Raw genomic sequence first — 17,690 nt, 5'->3', positions numbered from 1 at the left:
GGTCATGATCGCCATGAGATTGAGTCCTGCATCAGGCTCTGCACTGATTGTGGAGCCTGCTTCAGATTCTCTCCCTCTCTCTCTCTCTCTCTCTGCCCCTCTCCACTGTTCACTCACGCTCTCTCTCTCAAATTAAAAAAAAAATTAAAAAAAGAAACTTAAAAAATACAGGGTCATGTGGCTCCGTTGGTTAAATATCCGACTCTTCATCTCTGCTTAGGTCATATTATGGTTCGTGAGTTAGAGCCACGTGTTGGGCTCTGTGCTGACAGTGTAAAGTGGCTTAGGATTCTGTCTGTCAGTCTCTCTCTGTCTCTGTTCCTTCCCTGCTTATACTCTCTCTCTCTCTCTCAAAATAAATAAATAAACTTAAAAAATAAATGAATAAACAAAAAATACAGTGGTTTCTTACCCATTCCTTCTAGTCCCCTTCTCTAGGGGCAACCATTTTTAAATCTTCATCTGTTTCTTTTTGTTATTATGTATCTGCATATTGCTAAATTACATATGCAGACATTGGTACGTTTTGATTCATTTATTTTAGACAGTTTGTTGATTTTGTATTATGGTCTTTGAGGATTTTTCACCTTTACACTGCCACCTCTTTTGTGCATATTCCCAGTGTTGTTAGATTACAACTTTAAAAAAAATGTTTATTTAGTTTTGAGAGAGAGAGGACACACGTGTGTGCACAGGGGGAGGGGGCAGAGAGAGAGGAAGACAGAGGATCTGAAGCAGGCTGTCAGCACAGAGCCTGATATGGGGTTCAAACCCATGAACCTGAGCCAAAGTCAGGTACTTAACCGACTGAGCCACCCAGGTGCCCCTAGATTACAACTTTTAGCTAACATTATTATTTAGTGTTATGCTATTACATGTTCACTTCTGAGGTTTTGTTTTTAGTGAGGTTAGTAATGCCTTGGTTGTACATTTGCTTAGTTTTTTTTGTTTTTTTTTTTTTTTTTTTGGTTACTCTTACTTCTATGTCTTCTAGGAGCTTCTTACTCTGATTTTCCATAAAATGAAGCACATAAAATGAAGCACATAATTTCTGGTTTTTTCTTTAGTATATTATTCTTCTAGGTCTGCGCTCTTCCTGTCCTTCTGCTTTGCTTTTAAACTAGGAACTCCCTTTGGCTTTTCCTGAATCTCATTGTTTTCCTTCTTGTCTTACTCTTATATTGTTGAGGTATATATCCTGTAATAGTTTCCTGAGAAAGATTACGTGAGAGAACAATATCTTTTATTCAGTTTTCTCACTTGATTGATATTTTTGCCTGAATAATAACATTTCACGTTGTAAATCACTTTCCTTCAGAAGTTTTTTTGCTTTTTTAAAAATGTTTATTTATTGTGGAGACAGAGAGAGACAGAACATGAACGGGGGAGGGTCAGAGAGAGAGAGGGAGACACAGAATCTGAAACAGGCTCCAGGCTCTGAGCTGTCAGCACAGGGCCCAACATGAGGCTTGAACTCACGGACCTCGAGATCATGACCTGAGCCGAAGATGTACGCTTAACTGACTGAGCCACCCAGGCGCCCCTCCTTCAGAAGTTTTGAAGGAATTAACATTGTCTTTCTCCTTGCCTTTGCAAAGTCCAAAGCTTCTTGATTAAGTTCTGAACATTCACAGAGGTGGGGATGCCATTGATTTTTAACTCTTTTAAAAAATAAATAGAAGTGGTATGCATGGGTATATAAGTGTATCATGTTTTTGAAACTTTGAAGATTGGGAAGATGATGGGGTGTCTGTATTTGGTCCTGGTCATGATCTCACAGTTTGTGAGTTCAAGCTCTGTGTCGGACTCTGTGCTGACAGCTCAGAGCCTGGAGCCTGCTTCAGATTCTGTGTCTCCCTCTCTCTCTGCCTCTCCCCCACTACTGTCTCTCTCTCTCTCTCTCTCTCTCTCTTTCTCTTTCTCTCTCTCAAAAATAAACATTAAAAAAAATTTACAGATGGGGAAGATGAAAAAGGGATTCAAGGCAGAGGGACATGCGGAGGCCAGGTGACAGCAGAGTGTGTTTAGATACATGTGAGATACATCTAGATACGTGTGAGAAGAGTGTGGGACACAGGTGGAACCATGTAGATAGAGACTGAGTAACAGATGCTTATGGCATGGACCTTTGAATTTATTTCGTAGGCACTGTTTCACCCAGCTATTGTTAGCTGTATGAAGCCTTCCTTGACTTATGATAGGCAAAATGAATCGACCTGTGTTTTAGCCTCTTAGTACTTTGTGCATGCACCTGCATGCAGGTGTGAGTACGTGCATGCTCGTGCGTATGCACATACATACACACACGCACACGCCCCACTTTAATTATCTGTGTGCTTGCTTCCTCTAGAATAGATCTGTGGGTACCAGAGCGAGATAATTAGGTCTCTGTTAAAGAAAGCTCAGCAGGTCAGTTCTTGACATTCATGGTGGTTAGGATGGCATTGAAAACTGGAGGATGAATAGGAGGAAGAAGGAATTAAAGGATGAGAGAACAGAAGGTTATTGCATTGTCCAGATTTGAAGAAATAAGACTGATGTAATAGTCTACTCAGAGTGGGAGGGGTATTACTTCAGTTATAGTCTAATCATTCCCCTGGGTCTAATCATTCTTGATTTGGGAAATACTGTGTTATTTTTGTGTACTTTGTACACATTTTGCTTTAAAATTTTCTTCCCTTTTGGTTTCGTTAAAAACAGTCTGAAACATTTTTAACTCTTGCTTTTGTTATATTTTCTTAAACAGCAGTGATATTTTGGTTATACAATTGATGCTTGATATTAATGATGATTTGAAATACTGTCTTGATTTCATTCCGTTAAACAAAAACACTGGGGAATTTCAGATGAAAATAATTGGTAAAAACCTTATATTATCATTTATAGGCATTTCCTTATTCTGAGCAGTTTCATTGCCTAGGAAAGAATGTTAACCTTGACACTGTCTCATTTAAAAACAGCCTTGATGAGGTGGGTCTTTTTTATCAGTAGATGAGGAAATCGAAGCACAGAAAGGTTAAATTTCTTGCCCAAGATCATGCAGGTAGCAAGTAGCAGAGCAGAGGATGTTCGTCTCTGGTTTGTGTGTTTCTTCATTATTAAGCATACTTCTTTCTTACCGTTATGGGAAAGATCTTAAGGAACATTAATCCTGTAAATGGCATCACGTGTTTATGGTATACATACCTCCCCTATCATCAGCTGACTGTTTTGTTTGCCAATTTCCTATAGTGGATAACTTCTCAGATCTTTTTTTGGCCCTTCTTAAATTGCATACCCAACATTGACCACTGTCTTTTCATGAATGAAAAAAGATGGATCGACATGAGATTATTATTTAGTTTCTTCTTTTTTTTAAATTTTTAAAATGTTTATTCATTTTTGAGAGACATAGGAGATGAAGCATGAGTGGGGGGAGGGGCAGTGAAGGAGGGAGACAGAATCCGAAGCAGGCTCCAGGCTGTGAGCTTTCAGCACAGAACCTGGCGTGGGGCTCGAGCACAGGAACCATGAGATCTTGACCTCAGCCGAAGCCAGACGCTTAACCAACTGAGCCACCCCAGACTCCCTTAGTTTTTTCTTTTTTATTTCCTATTAAAAAAATTTTTTTAATGTTTATTTATTTTTGAGAGAGAGATCGTGAGCAGTGGGGGGCACAGAGAGAGAGGGAGACACAGACTGTGAAGCAGGTTCCAGGCTGTGAGCTGTCAGCACAGAGCCGGACCTGGGGTTTGAACTAATGAGCCCTGAGATCATGACCTGAGCCAAAGTCAACGCTTAAGTGACTGAGCCACCCAGGCACCCACTTTTTATTTCCTATTTAGAAAATAACTCAATTTTTCATCAAAAATCTTTCTATACTCATTAAGACAACATTGGTGTTCTTGTTTAATGTGTATGGTTGATAGATAAAATTTGATACTATTTATTTTTTACACTTTCTTACACATTCACAAATTGCTAAAGTCTCTCCAACTGCTGTTTCTTCTTCATGGTATCATTAAGAAGAAGTTACATGTTTCTTCTGAACAGCCAGCAGTTTGGTATTGTAGGAGATACTTAGATATTTTGCAGGGCTTCAGCAAGTTGTTACAGTGAATGTCTTTAAGAGACAGTGCAGTAGGCAGAGCTCTGCAGTTGAGACACCTGTAGAGATCAGCACACCTGCCCTCAAGCAAAAGACAGTAATTAGTTGCTCATATTCCCTTGCAAACTTCTCCAGTTTTGTTGCACATGAAACACAGAGATCACAGCAAGGCTGTCATGAGCTCCGCACTGTTGGAGTTGTTTATGCCCATTCAATTTTTAATGTTCCTATAAGACATTTTGATGGGAACCCTGAGCCTAAAGGGATTTGCATGCTTGATCAAACCTGTGATGATTTAAATATAGAAATAAAGAGAAATCTTTGGATTACATTGACTGTTAACTTTTAGGACAACGTTAGTGGAAAACATTAACATGATACTTGAGGCAAAGTTGTTTTTGATCAACCTTCACAACTTTTCTGTTTCTTGACAGCAGGTATAGCTTCAGTAAATCTAAACAAGTTCTTTAATGCTTATAAATCCAAGTGCATGTGGATGTCTGGATGGCATGGTCTGAATATTTTAAAAGATGATTTTATACCAACCACTTTTATTGAAATTGAACTACTCTCAAGTCTCAATATTTTAGTCCTACCACATTGTCATGTGCAGTTTATATTATTAAAAAATGAGATGACAGGTGATTGAATCTTAGTAAAATAGAGTAGTGTATATGAATTGGATATATTGGGGCCAAGGAAATTTATTACTGAAAGCACTTGGAGGTCTTTTCATACCATTGTTTTATTATTTATTTATTTTATTTGATTATATCTTTTATTTTATTTTTAAATGTTTATATATATATATATAAATGTTTATATATATATAAATGTTTATATATATATATATATATATATATATATATATATATAGACAGAGAGAGAGAGAGAGAGAGAGATAAAAATTTAAAAAGCTAGCATTTTATCAGGTGACCTTTAAAGTAGCTTTTAAGTCTGGAAATCAATCCTTTGGTTATATTAGCATAAGTTATTAATATACAGCTTTACTAAAGATACATTACTAATTCTTAAATATGTTTAGTTTGAAAAATACTGTAATTTCTAATATTATAGCAGATTCTGTTCCCATGGATTCTGAGAAAAAAATAACTGTAGCATCTTATCTTTTTAACATCGTATGATGGATGTACATGCTTCGTACATTGGTTCTGAGAAACAGATGGGCATCACGGAACTGTCAGATTAGGGTGAACTAAAGAAGGTGTTCTACGGCACTGGACCACCATTGACGGAATTGGAAACCTGAGTGCTAGTGCATTGGTTCAGTCCGTTGTGTGTCACATTTCACTTCATTACTACATAGAATCTTCCAGTGGGTTTCTCAGCATAGTTATTCATTAGTTCTTCAGCAAAAAATGGCATGCACGATATACTTGTCAAAAAGCTTAACCTCTAAATTGTATGTACATTTTTTGTATTTGCGTGACTTTCTTAGCTAGAAGTAAGCCTCAGTGTGGCCAGAACTAGGGATGCCCCACTTGTGACCTCATGATTGTGTAACTAGCATAAACAAAGTACTCTTACATGTTATATGTGGGACATTTTGGCTAGCTTATACCTCGTTGACTCGCAGTAATTTCACAAAAGTCATTGTTAAGAATTGCTCTGTCTATAGTGGCCTTCAGGATTCCTGATAACTTCATGTAAATGTTGCATAAGACCTTTGGCAGTCTGCTTCTTACATAAATGCTCCATGTGCCCTGGGTTGGTATTTATCTATTTATCCCTTAGTGTCTAACTCAATGTGACCAGTCGGTGTTGGTTGGATTAGTGAACGATCGAAAATACTATGTAATGCATACGAATAGTCTATGGAACATACTATAGCAAAGAGTGGATCATAACACTGTTAGCAATAGAAATGATTTTTTTTCTCCTTTTTAATTTTTTTCTCAGTGTAATCCTAGGTCAATTTTTCTTTTTTCTTCTCTAGAATAAGTACCTATAATTAAAAAAAATTTTTAATGTTTATTTATTTTTTGAGAGAGAGACAGAACATGTGCAGGAGAGGGGCAGAGAGAGAGAGGGAGACACAAAATCTGAAGTAGGCTCCTGGCTCTGAGCTGTCAGCACAAGGCCCGACGTTAACGGACTGAGCCACCCTGGCGCCCCAGTGCCTATGATTTGATTTTAACTTTACCTTTTTACTATCCTTGCATCAAAAATATTCTGTGGGAAAAAAAAGTTATATTTTTACCATGCTGAAGTTAAATTCTTCTTACTCTTAACTCACAATCTGGATCCATTTAGCTTATTTAGCTTTGTTTTCTACTGTTCTGTAACCCTTGTGTAGGACAGATTTTTCACCCTGTTTCAGGATAAGCCACACTTCCTTCGACCTCGTGCCTTGGCCTGAGCTCCAGTCTCATGAACTCCTGAATTACTTCTGTTTTTGACTCACCAGTTTAGAATTAAGTCATAGTGTCCCCACGTTTTGCACAATGCGTGTCTCCATCTAGTTTGTAACTTCATTACTGTGATTTAAAATTTACAAAAACTTAATTCTTTTATTTCTGGCATATGGCAGAGTGCTGGGTACTTTGTAGTCACTCAGTAAAACTGTACATGCTAGTTAATCTCTAGCTTTACAATAGAAAAGTAAGCTTCCTCCCAAAGAAAATGAGAAAGACCTGATAGAGACAGATAGGGACAAAAGAAGGAGGGACTTAAGACAGGAGGGAAGAGAGGAAGAAATGAAGGAAGGAAGCAGAGAAGGAAGCGAGGTCGGTGTAGCATATTTTGTGAAATAGGGAAAGAGCAGTGATTTTGGATTTAAAAAGCTTCAGTTTAAATGTGATTCTGCCTACTCACTTTGTAATCTTGGATAAATTTCATAATCTTTGGGATTAAATGATATTAATATCTACCTGGTAAGCTTGTTGTAAAGGTTGAATTGTAGAATATAAGTAAAGTGCTTATTAAAGCACATTCTCTGGTACATGATGCATGTTTAACGAATGTTAGCTAACTCTGTTACTTTGCAAGTGAGGAAAGTGAGGCTTAGAAAGCTGAGCAAGGGTCACATAGCCAGTAAATTGTGGAGAGAGGATTGAAACCCACGTTTTTCTTACTCTGCAGCAGTATGTTTTTAATCGCTCCTCTGCCTTTTGGCTAAGATCAAGTGTAAAGCAGTGTTTTCAAACATTAGTGTACATCAGAATCCCCTGAAGTCTCCTCAAAATATGGATTGCTGAGCCCCAGTCAAGAGTTTCCTGTTCAGTAGGTCTGGGGTGGGACCTGAGAATTTGCCTTTCTTTCTTTTTTTTATTTTTTAACGTTTATTTATTATTGAGACACAGACACAGAGTGTGAGCAGGGGAGGGGCAGAGAGAGAGGGAGACACAGAATCCAAAGCAGGCTCCAGGCTGTCAGCACAGAGACCGATGCGGGGTTCGAACTCACAAACTATGAGATCATGACCTGAGCCGAAGCCTGACGCTTAACCGACTGAGCCACCCAGGTGCCCCGAGAATTTGCATTTCTAACAAGTTCCCAGTTGCTGCTGTTTGTTCAGGGACCACGCTTTGAGACCCACTGCTGTACAGTTCTATTTCTCCATCCTAGCTGGACCTACGAAATCACTTAGGGAGCTTCTAAATATTACTGACAAAATAGAATCTGTGGTTGTGGGGCCTAAACAGCAGCTTCTTAATTTCTGTTTTATTATTATTTTGTAAGCCCTCCGGGTGATTCTAACGTACAGCCAGAGTAAGAATCACGACCCTGCCTAAAGCTAGAATCTGCAATTTTCCATTAGAACTAGGTAGTAAGCAAAGCGCTGGCCTTGAACACCTCCTGGGTGCTCAGTGATGCAAGGCCACAAGTAGTGTGGTGTTTTGCCCTGTAATGTTTTAAAACAATTGCTCCTGCTTAGAATCTTTTATTATTTTACCTATTCTAATTATTGGTGTGTACTGTCTGCATTTTTCCATCCAGTTTCACCCTCAAATAATGTGCTCTGAATACCTTCATTAATCTCTAGGGTGGATTTTATGTTAACATTTGGCAGAAGCAACTATTTAGCAACACTTGAAGCATAAAGTAGATAAAGGAATGTATCTAATTAAAAAAGTTTTTTTTTTAATGTTTATTTATTATTGAGAGACAGAGAGAGACAGCATGAGCATGGGAGGGGCAGAGAGAGGGGGAGACACAGAATCCAAAGCAGACTCCAGGCTCAGAGCTGTCAGCACAGAGCCAGACGCGGGGCTCGAACTCACAAACTAACTCACAAACTTAACTGACTGACCCACCCAGGCGCCCCAGGAATGTATCTAATTTTTTTTAAAAAAACAATCAGTTTAGCAACTTATTGCACTTTTAGAATTCTGATGATGAGTTTGTTCTTTTGTCTGAGATGCTGTTGGACATCTTATGTTTTTATGTTAGGGCACCAGATATTGGTTAGGGCAGATAGTGATAGGAGTACATATGTAAAAATGCGGTAGAAACATTGGTAAAAAGACTCATTTCTTCTGTTATATGATTCAGTCAATAAATATATACAAACCAAGCCATGAAATCATTTACTAGATAAGAGTGGGCAAAATACCACATAATTTCATTAACCTTTAAGCAATGAAATTATAAATCCCTATGCAAATGATTAAGGTTATCATTGCCTATCACCCCCTTTTGATACCTACAGACTGTTAATTCTTCTCTGTCCTGCTGAGTCTTATTAAAACTTCTGATTGATGTACTTTTATTAAAAGGTTTAGAATTTACCAATTTAAAACACTTGCTTCACACTATCACCTCTAATTTAACTAGGCCATCAAACACAGTATTTTGCAAAGCGGAAAAAGTCAATAGCTGTTTCTTTAAAAAAAAATAATAAATTGAAATGAATTTTAAACTCTGCTTGGAGGTGAGCAACTGCTATATACTACTAGGTCTTTTGATAGTTGATTTGTTCCTTTAGTATGCAAATTTTAGGTTTACAAAGATCTACTGCTTTTATTTAAGAAATATGCCTGGAGGCTAGATTGGTAAGCTTTAGGGAGATATCTAGTTTGGTGTGAAATAAATAGTTGTTAAAGGATCACATGAATTGGGTCCCAGAAGATAAAGAGTAGAGCTGAAACAGATTGAGAAAAACGGACTATATTTCATTTCATTTGGCTAAAAATACCACTAAATAAAAAATGAAGACAATGAATGATGGCAACACAAAGAAAATTAATGCGAATAAGCCATTTTGGTGTGTGGGGGGGTTAGATTTTGTGAAAAGTTCTGACTAGTGAGAAGTTTAAAGGAAAGGGCTTACTATATCCCTGACCAAAGAAGTATACTTATCCATTTGGAAGGCTCTTGCGAGCTTTAGAGTTTTGGGAAAGAAGACTCTTGACCTCTTGGCCAAGGAGGAAGGGGTGGGTTACTTTCCTGGCCTGTCTGCAGCATCACTTATGGTCAGTGAGATGACAGATGTCATAGAACATCCTCACATTCAAAAGGAAAGGACTCAAGATTGCTATTTTAGGTTGGAGTCTATAGGTAATCTGGTTCGCAAGAGTAAAGCAAATGATGTAATAATAGACTTCTAGCTTTGGGGAAGCGTTTATCACCGAACTTTTGCATCTTTGATTTTCAAATGGATTAAAAAAAGAAAAAAAAAATTATGAGATATATTTCTACCTTGATAGCTTCTATAATTCTCTTTACCTTTTTTTTTTTTTTTTTTTAAGTGCTTCTGTCTGCCTTTTTGGATGTTTTTATGCACCCTGGCTCTCAGAGATAGAATATTCCAACAGTATCATCTAACAAATAAAGTGTCTGCTGTATGTGCATGTTTGTTTTGTGTCTCTGGTGGTGGACACTGAGGGATGGAGAACAGGGATGATGATGATGTGTGAAGATGGAATGTTGAGGCTTTCTTTGAGGCTGGAAGTCCTCAACCTTTTTACCATCAAGGACCCCCTCTATGCAGGTTTGTATGTATGAATAAGTAGATTTCCATACCTTTTCCTGTTCAGCATTATTTTTGCTGGTTTTTTTTTTTTGGACTTTAAGATTATTTTAAAGTTTATTCATTTATTTTGTGAGAGAGAGAGAGAGAGAGAGAGAGAGAGAGAGAGAGAGTGAGAGAATATATAGCACATGCATACGTGCATGAGCAGCAGAGGGGCAGAGAGAGGGAGAGAGAGAGAATCCCAAGCAGGCTCCACACTGTCAACACAGAGCCTGACTTGGTGCTTGAACTCTTGAACCGTGAAATCATGATCTGAGCCGAAATCAAGAGTCGGCTGGTTAACCAAGCTGAGCCACCCCGGCATCCTGGACTTTAAGATTATTTTACAAACTTTTGAATAGTCATTATGTTCACTCTATGCAAATTCAAAAAGTGACAAAAGCTATGAAATCTCTCTTATGCCCTGGTCCCTTAATACATTCTTTATACACATGTAATCAGTGTGTATGTGTATGTGTGTGTGTCTTTCTAGAGATGTATACATATATAATCAATATATTTATTTTTGTTCATGTATTGGTTTATATATTTACCTTATGAACATTGTATTTTGGAAGTTTTTTTTTTTTTAAATGCCAAACTGCACTTAACAGTATAGGTTTTATAGCCTTATTCTGGTATGACTTATTTCTATTAGCTTTTAATAACACCGAAATTAGTTTCAGATCTGCCCCTCACTCCACCCCCTTGCACTTTGTGAAGCAGAATTCCACGTGAATCTTGGGGAGGTTCCATGCTTATGTGTCAAATTCTGCCTTTCTTCGGTAGCCTCAGTGGGCATGCAGTGTTTCTGAAGCCCTTGCAGTTATCACGTCCACACAGTAATGCTTTCTTGTTCTTTACGAATTCTCATTTGCACATGCTGGGTTCAGAACAGATTCTTTTGTGTCTTCTTTCCTTATTTCATTCTTGTACTCTCCTCCACTCACCTCGTTTTACTTCTGAATTTCCATTTTTCTGTGAGCTTTTATATTTGTACTCATATTTGGTTTTATTTAATTTGACTTCTTTTTTTCTGATCTTAGTTGAGTGTGTAAGTTTAAGAGTGCCGGGAACCATCTGAGACTGTTTTGTTCCTTTAAATTTTACTTCTATTGAGTCTGTAAAGGGTACTGACTGAGAGCATGGGATCTGGAGCCAGATTGCCTGGTTTGAGGCCTAAGAACATGACCTTGGGCAAGTTACTTAACTTCTTTCTACTTTATGTTTCTTACACTGTTCAGTGGGGTGTAACAATATTATCTACTTTAGAGATGCAGTGATTAAATTATATAACAATTGCATAGTGCATATCAAGTATTAGCTATTTGTATTTTTATGATATAGCTGTGATTATATTTGGTTTTTATAGGATGTGACTTAGCGTTTTTAAGCTTATAATTTTGAATATATTTGTATATATTTTAAGGAACCATATAAACCTTCATTCCAGAATGTAGCCTTCTTTTTTATTTACTTTATGTTTTTTTAAATTTTATTTTATTTTAGAGAGAGAGAGAGAAAGAGAGAGTAAGCAGGGGAGGGAGACAGAGGGAGAGGGGGTGGGGGGGGAGGGAGAGAGAGAGAGAGAGAGAGAGGGAGAGGGAGAGGGTGAGGGAGAGGGAGAGTCTCATGCAGGCTCTAGCCTCAGTGCAGAGACCAACACGGGGCTCAATCCCACGACCCTGAGATTGTGACCCTAGCAGAAACCAAGAGTCAGATGCTCAACTGACTGAGCCTCCCACGTACCCCTAACCTTCTTTTCTAAACTGTTAAAATGAATCTATAAGCTATCCGGATAAAATAGTAAGTTCTGAATGTGAGGGTAACTTGAATATATACATATATTCATATATGTACACATATACATATATATATGTGTGTGTGTGTGTATATATATATATATATATATATATATATATATATATATATATAAATCAATTCTCTTTCCTTCCCTTGTTGGTTGAGCCTAGTGTGTATATTTTTTTTCATGGTGTTCTTTTTGTGTATGTAGAGCAGCAGTCAATAGAATTACAATGCAATAATTTAAAATTTTCTAGTGGCCACATTAAACAAGTAAAAAAAAATAAGTTTAATTAATTTTGTTAATGTATTTAACCCTATATATCTAAGTTACTATCATTTCAACATGTAAGTAATATAAAATTATTGAGATATTTTACATTCTTATTTTTGCCCCAAGTCTTTGAAATCTACTGTGTATATTCCACTTACAGCACATTTCAATTCAGACTAGCCACATTTCAAGTGTCTAATAGGCACATGTGGCTAGTGGTTACAGTATTAGGACAGTTGTAGTGTATAAACTACTTTCAAATTTGTCCTTTTAGTTTAGGGAGGGTTTTATGATATTTTGCAACAATTGATAAAGCTAGATGCATCTAATAGGCAGATAGAAATGGTAGGTTTGCAGTGTGAAGAAAGCTATGAGAGGGGTTGGATTTGGGAGGGATCAGTGAATATATAGATGGTAATTGAAATCTCAAAGTCAAGGACAGAATGAAACCATAATATCCCTGAGGATAAAGCCTCAGGGGATTCCTAGAAAAAGAGCCAAGTTAAAATAGGGAACACTCATAGGCTAGAGAAGAGCTGCTAGGTGGTCGCACCCTGGAAACCAGTGGAAGGGAATTTCAAGGAGGCATGGTGGGTAGGCCTGACAAGTGCCAAAGTCTAGCAGAATGAGGAATGAAAGTAGGCAATTATTAGCATACCTTGGCAATGGCTGTTTCAGTAGAGTGATAGCTCAGGAAGCTATGTGGTAGTTTGAGCATTGATGGAAGTTCTGGTGAAGGCAATGAGTCTATATCCTTTTTTATGGTGCTTGTCAGGCTAGTTGGTAGTGTTGAAAGAAGTGTGCTATTTATGAATGAGAGGGAGCCAGTGGAGAGAAAAAGATTGGAAGTGGAGGAAAAGGAGAAGAATGGTGGAGCACAGTTTTTAGAAAAGGTGTGAATGAATAGGGTTCGGTGCATAGGCAGAGGGGTTAGTAATGGCACAGAAGAAGGTGAATTACAAAATAGGAGAGAAAGCATTCTGAGATGGGAATTTGTATGGATTTGTATATGATAGAGTGGATTCCTAGTTGTAGGCAATAGCTCGTTTAAGTTGCAGCCAGCCAGCTAGTTTAAGCAAAAAGGGATATGTTACACACTGCCTAATTCCTCAAAGTGCCAAGGAACTAACCTTGACTGTTAATAAGCTAGGAACAGCACAAGCCAAGGGAAGCATCCAGTTACAGTATTTTAGTAGAAGATCCACCGTCACTTGCTACTAGGAACCTGTGATATTAGGGGTCACTTAATAGAGTATCTGGCTGATTTTCTCAGAAGAACAACATGCCTTCACTACAAGATTTGATCTCTTTGGAGGTGGTCACCACCTTGACTTGCTCACTTCTGTTTTCTAAGTCTTGCATGGATTTTTCTGATTGTTTGGATCTGGGTCCCCATAGAAGGCATGATGCAAATGAATCTGGGAAATGGAGTTTTTAGCTTTGGACGTCCTATAGTAGAGGAATCTAGAGAGCAAGCTAGAGATGGAGTGCACCCTGGGTGCTTCTGGCTCTGATCTGTCATGAATTAGAGTCAAGATTCACTCAGGGCACCAGTGGTCTGAAGGTTTGAGCATCGTGGATGGTCCACCTACAAGATGGCTCACATGTAAGCCTTTGTTGGTTGATTCTGGCTCTTTGGCAAGAGGCCATGTAGACTGTTCCACAGAGCTGTTTGTCCTCATGATGTGGCAACTTGCCTCACCCAGAGTGAGTGATCCAAGAGAGCAAGGAGCTAGCTGTAGTATCTTTTAGGACCTAGCCTCAGAAGTCATAACATCATTTCCAGGGCATTCTGTTTTTCATTCAAACCAACCCTCATGCAATGAGAAGGAACTACATGAAGGCGTGAATTTCATGAGGTGAGGATTTGGGGCTCTCTTGGAGGTTGGCTACCATGTCTCCCCACATTCCCCATTGCCCATCTTCCTTTAACAGTAGAAATTGATCAAATTTATCTGTAGAAGAGAAAAACCATTGAAAAAAAATAGAAGGGAACTTGCCAAGAATTTGGATAGAATGTGGTTTTGTGTTGGATCTTAAGGGTACCAAGTGCACAGTAGCTGCCAATTTTTTAAAAGATTCAGAAATGCTGTTCAGTTACTTGTTCTCAGGCTTCTCCTCTAAAGGCAGACAGTGTATCATAAAATTATAAGTCAGTCTAGGTGTGTGTATTTTGATGTTTGAAGATAATGAGGTTGTGATATACTGTCTTCCAGAATAGCTTTCCCTCTCCTGTCCTCCTCTCTGAAATGAAGAGGTTTGACTCGCTGTCCCTGTGGTCCTTTCTCAGCCTCCATTTCCTAAGACCCTGACTAACTTTGAGAACTGGAGTGGACATCTGTGACATACTGGATAGATGTAGGCCATTCTCCAATGCCTTGGTCACATCATCTTATTTCTTTCATATCATGTATCACAAACTGAAATGATATTGCTGATGTACATGTCTCCTTGCATCCTTCCTTCTCTTCCCAAAATCAAGCTCTAGCAGGGCAAGTTTTGTCTTGTTCACTGCTGAATTCCCAGCAACCAGTGCAGTGCCTAGTAGATGCTCAAGGGGTGAATGTCTAAATAAGAAAATGATTTTTCGAGGAAATGTATTACAAGATCATTATTTGTAATAGCCCACCTCAAAAGTTTTGTTTTGTGTTCTCCTTCTACTTGATTTACATCTTCTGAGCCTTTCTCTTGCCTTTTTTGTCCTTTTTTTTTTTTTTTTTTTTTTTTTTTTCCTTTTTTGGTGACACTCCAGCTCAGGATTCTTTCTGTGGCTGTGAATGTTTTTGTCTTGTTCAGAGTTGGTGGCTGGAAGGGTTTCCATACTGATTTCTTTCTGAAATAGGTTATTTGGACTTCGTGAGTACTATTTAATTAAGATAATTCTTTTTAGAGATGCTTTTGGTGATCCTGTGACTTTATGCTATGTATACTGTTTGGGGGACATATTTCTCATTGCTTTGCTAGCTCTTCCCTTTTATTTGCCATACAGATCCTTTTTGGATGAATTACTATGTTAGTTTTGACCCTGTCAGTATTGATGGACCTAAGGATTCTGACTTTAATGTATACAGCATAGGAAAGTCACAATATCCACCCTTGGGTGTATTGTAAGATCTTACTCTCTTCACCGTGCATGGCTTGCAGAGAATACAGAGCTGTGTAAGTTAAGTAACAGCTCACACCTGATATAAAGCTCTCCCAGAAAGTAGTGTACTTACGGTATTTACCCAGATACAGAAGTGTCTGTGTACCTCCATTGTTTCCCTGGAGTGAAAACCCCAGACCTGGACTGATTATCCATATGCATTCCAACCTGTCTCTGAGATCTTAGACTATCCTCAGCAGAGGTTCTTGACAGCTTTTTGGATTATGGAGCTTTTTACAAATCTGACAAACTATTGACCTACTCTCCAGAGAGGTATCCATTTACATAAACCCACACATTTTACATATATCATTTAGAAGTGTATAGACTCCTAAAGTTCATCCATGTACCAAGGTTAAGGACCTCTAATCTGAATTCTTCTTCTTAGTTTTGAGTTATAACTGATTTGGGAAAACTTGGAATGATTGAAAAGAAAAGCTCTTATTAGTTAAGACTCAAAACATTTCTGTCCTTGGAGACTCTTCTTCCATCTTGGAATATTCAAGAATCAGAATACTGGATCATCCAAGCAAACTGTTGTCCAGATAAGGATTCAGAATTTAGGCTGGGCTTATTTTGAAGATAATATCTTAATTACGTCCTTTGATCTCACAGGTACCTCTGATTAGATTGGATATATGTAAAGAGGGAAATCACTGTTTCTGGATCATCAGGTGAGCAAATGGGACTTCATTTTAATTTGTCCACTGAGTCAGTCCTCTGTCAGTATGTGGGTATTTCCTATCATCTGTTCTTTCTTTATTGCAGTGTGGGTCAGTGAGATGATAAATATTTCTGAAGTTTTACCAGATTACTTCCTCTGCTGCTTGAAGTCAGATTTCTTTATTTTAATTTTATCTCATTATTATTGCATATACTCACACTTCTGTAGCAGATAAAAATTCTCTGCTCTTCTTTTTATGTATATACTTTGGAGAGTTGTGGACAGCTCTCATATTGTTCCTTGGTTGTCAGCCAAGTTATACACATTTAACTCCTTTAATCTTTCTTTGTAATTCAGTCGGCTTGGCTGCTTTTTCTAGATTTTCCCCCATTTCATCTGCATCATTAATAAACAGAAAAAACATGTTATCGCCTGGCTTCTTCTACATACTTTCATTCTTTTTCCTTCCTGGTTTTGCGTCAGATTCCTCATTGAACTAAAGCCAGCCAGACATCATTTCTCTGGGCCACTTTGGCAAAACATGAATGCCTTGCCTACAACTGTCAGTGAACAGGCAGTAATAGCATCACCGGTACACACAAGAGGAGAGAAAGGGAACGTAAGGAGAACACTGAAGAGTGAAATGATACATTTTTCGATTCTGTGGCAGACCAGCCCATGCCACCCAGGGTAAATCTTGGTACCTGAAACCTTTCCCACAGGGTTTGTCCTCCCAAAGTGTGGTGCACAGCACCAATTTGAATAATAAGAGAAGCCTGGGCTGTGCATTGTTTGTGAAGTTTGGCCACTGTTCTCATTCGGTTTCTTTTCCACACTCTCCCACTCCCATCCCTTTTCCCAACACTGATCGTGACTTGCTGTCAGAATCTGTGGCCATGAGCAAAACTGGGCGGGGGATCATTTTGTGGGAAATTAGATAGGTTCCGGTGGTAATGCCTCATGCTTCTGTGTGTCACATCTGAGGCAAGTGCTTTAGTTCTTGCTGTTTCTGTAACAGTCGTTGGTCTTCTTGTAACACCTGGTTCAGTGGAGATGTACAGGAGGAAGGGACAAGTGGACCTTTGGTGCTGTTCATCAATGCTGTATTAGTTTCACAACTTTGTTCCTGTCCTGATTGGCAGGGAGAAGCATACTGCTTCTAGATGATGCTGAGCTTAGTGTAAAATATGCCAGCATGGGATCTGGGCTTGTCACAGTTCATTTTTTCTTTTCATTTGGTTTGTAGAAAATGGACTTCTACCTCTACTTATCTTGTACATTAGAGAGAAAAGGGTCATACCTCTAGCTGATGGCTTATTGGTGTTTTTACTCACCAGATTCAGGTAGTGTATTTAGTTGAAGCTTGCGAGAGCACACGCTCGGCTTTCTCGTTTGTGTTAGCTTTGCTCCTAGTACAGAATTGAATAGGATAGAAGAGACGGTTTTCCTGTTTGTCTCTGTGGCAACTTTCTAGATGATTTGTGGTTTAATCCTTTAAACATTTTTGATCATTTATCACCTCTTTTCTTGTAAACGCAAAAAATATTCAGATACTACTGTTACAATCTTTTAATCAGGTTATTTTATTTTGAGGAAATCAAGGTCAGAATAACAGCTGACACAGTTGCCTCTGAATAGTGACCTAAAAATTACGACACTTCTGTTAGTTTTCTGTCTGACTTTATGGCCTTCGTTCATCTATCAGATTTTAGATAAGATCATGTGATTGTGAGTCACATATTT

The 17,690-nt window shown here is 38.2% G+C and overlaps 1 protein-coding gene across 13 annotated transcripts in view; it reads left to right on the top strand.

The window, feature by feature from the left end:
- The window catches only part of GTDC1 (glycosyltransferase like domain containing 1), a 422,851-nt gene that overhangs the window by 83,726 nt on the left and 321,435 nt on the right, over nucleotides 1-17,690 (top strand). For all 13 annotated transcript variants that reach the window (XM_045033733.1, XM_045033732.1, XM_045033729.1 and 10 more), the window contains one exon: nucleotides 15,899-15,957. The gene's annotated coding sequence lies outside the window, so the exon portion shown is untranslated. The remainder of the gene's footprint in view (nucleotides 1-15,898; nucleotides 15,958-17,690) is intronic.

This window comes from Felis catus, chromosome C1 (assembly GCF_018350175.1).
Source record: "Felis catus isolate Fca126 chromosome C1, F.catus_Fca126_mat1.0, whole genome shotgun sequence".
In the NCBI taxonomy this organism is placed as follows: domain Eukaryota; kingdom Metazoa; phylum Chordata; class Mammalia; order Carnivora; family Felidae; genus Felis; species Felis catus.
Note: the sequence above shows the minus strand (reverse complement) of the source record. Positions and strands in the feature narration are given on the sequence as shown.